We start from the raw sequence: 2,589 nt of genomic DNA on the forward strand, positions 1-2,589 counted from the left end.
CTCGTACGCGAAAGATACGGACGAAGCTTAGGGGCTACTCTACGATAAAATCCCTATAAATAAAGGATGAATGCTTCATAATTTCTTCACACCATAACCTTTCTTTCTCTCTATAACTTATCTCTAGCCTCCTTAAACCTCTCCCAAGTCTAGGGAACCTCCCTAGCATGAGAAGAAGCCCTGGAGTGCCCAACGGCTCCGAGAAGAAAAGCTTTCGGCTCGGAAACGCTGCTCCAGCGAAGCCCGTTTTTTTAAATAAAAACCCGCTGTTTTGTCGAGGGAAATTGTTTTAAGAAGTAACGAAGTGTTGTCCGAGTGCCGATTCACCACCTTACCAGGTGAGTGCATAGTTACTATCATCTTACACATAGATATGAAGTATTTTATATAAATTACGTGTTATGTGTGCATATTATCTGAATACTTGTTGTCTATGCTGGATGAACGATTTTATACATGTTTTAAATGATTTAAACTGTATATGTATTTTATATCTACGATAATTTTGGGGGTAAAACATGGGTAGATTTAATAGATGGAATATGATTTGGATGATGAGTTGAGAGGTGTTATAGACCACGAGGTGAGGGTGAAAGGTGGACGATGTGAGAAACCTTTTCCCAAAAGATGGCCCCGTCATTCAGCAGAGTATGGATGACAACCACAGACTATTCTAGACAGTCCAGTGGAACACTGGCAGGCTCGCAACCTGTAGGTGTTGTGAACGATGTGTTCACCCGGTGTATTCTAAACCTAGGTGATCATGCAGACTTGATGCCTAAACCCTGGTGATCATGCAGACTTGATGCCTAAACCCTGGTGATCATGCAGACTTGAAACCTAAACCTTGGTGATTATGCAGACTTGATGCCTAAACCCTGACGACTATGCAGACTTAGTGCCCGTTGTGTAAACCGTGGAAACGATAGACTTTGTGCCGATTCCTTAGGATGATCCTTAGGAATGAGTGAACGAGAAATAGCTGATTCTTAGGGTAGATGCTTAAGAATAAAGAAGATAATAGGGGTGACTAATTGGGTTGATTGCTTAATTATATAAACATAATAATTATATTATTGTGGGTTGAAAACCCTATGTACTCACCAGGTTTCCCAACCTGACCCACTTAGTTTATTTATATCACAGGTGTTGTTATGAAGTCACATTACACTGAGAGATTAAGGAGATATAAATCACTAGTGATAATGAATGTAAGTTCTGTTTATGCTTATGTTACTGTATTGACGATGACATCCCAAATGTTTTAAAAGGAATAAAAATATTTTTCTTCGGAAATGCTTTGATAACGTATTTATCATGTTTCACTGGTAACAAATTCCGCAACATTTTTATTAAAATAGGTACTCTGATTTTTACAAAGCATAAAAAAAATCGGTTTTTTTTAGCCGTGAAAATGGGGATGTCACACTAAACCTAAGAGACCATTTCTTTACTCCAGCCGCCATCACCATGCGATTTTCCTTCAGCCGCCATTGATGAAGAAGTGCTCGCCGTCACCTGCTTGGTTGAGTCCGGCCTGTAACATCCCCCTCTGGCACGTATCACAATATTGTCCGCTTTGGGCCACTCGGCACGAGGACTTCCCAGGGGGTCACCCATCCTGGTACTACTCCCGCCCGAGCACGCTTAACTGCAGAGTTCTTATGGGATCTGCTGCCCTCACGGATTTAAAACGCGTTGTTACAAGGAAGGTATCCACACCCCTTTATAAGGAAATGTTTCGTTCTCCTTCCAAGCCGATGTGGGATCAGATCTAACCCACTTTCACCCCCATTATAGGGTTCGACGTCCCCGTCGAACACATCGACCCATGCTCTGGCTCTGATACCATTTGTAACATCCCCCTCTGGCACGTATCACAATATTGTCCGCTTTGGGCCACTCGGCACGAGGACTTCCCAGGGGGTCACCCATCCTGGTACTACTCCTGCCCGAGCACGCTTAACTGCAGAGTTCTTATGGGATCTGCTGCCCTCACGGATTTAAAATGCGTTGTTATAGGGAAGGTATCCACACCCCTTATAAGGAATGCTTAGTTCTCCTTCACAGCCGATGTGGGATCAGATCTAACCCACATCGGCTTGGAAGGAGAACGAAACATTTCCTTATAAAGGGGTGTGGATAACTTCCTTGTAACAACGCGTTTTAAATCCGTGAGGGCAACAGATCCCATAAGAACTCTGCAGTTAAGCGTGCTCGGGCGGGAGTAGTACCAGGATGGGTGATCCCCTGGGAAGTCCTCGTGCCGAGTGGCCCAAAGCGGACAATATTGTGATACGTGCCAGAGGGGGATGTTACAAATGGTATCAGAGCTAGGGCACGGGTCGATGTGTTCGACGGGGACGTCGAACCCTATAATGGAGGGTGAAAGTGGGTTAGATCTGATCCCACATCGGCTGTGAAGGAGAACTAAGCATTCCTTATAAGGGGTGTGGATACCTTCCCTATAACAACGCGTTTTAAATCCGTGCGGGCAGCAGATCCCATAAGAACTCTGCAGTTAAGCGTGCTCGGGCGGGAGTAGTACCAGGATGGGTGACCCCCTGGGAAGTCCTCGTGCCGAGTGGC

At 44.8% G+C, this 2,589-nt stretch overlaps 2 pseudogenes; one reads left to right on the plus strand and one right to left on the minus strand.

Moving 5' to 3' along the window:
- Positions 1-1,583: 1,583 nt before the first annotated feature.
- On the minus strand, positions 1,584-1,701 carry LOC111917326 (5S ribosomal RNA; annotated as a pseudogene).
- A 770-nt stretch (positions 1,702-2,471) lies between these two features.
- LOC111917320 (5S ribosomal RNA) lies at positions 2,472-2,589 on the plus strand (annotated as a pseudogene).

This window comes from Lactuca sativa, chromosome 3 (assembly GCF_002870075.4).
Source record: "Lactuca sativa cultivar Salinas chromosome 3, Lsat_Salinas_v11, whole genome shotgun sequence".
Taxonomy (NCBI): domain Eukaryota; kingdom Viridiplantae; phylum Streptophyta; class Magnoliopsida; order Asterales; family Asteraceae; genus Lactuca; species Lactuca sativa.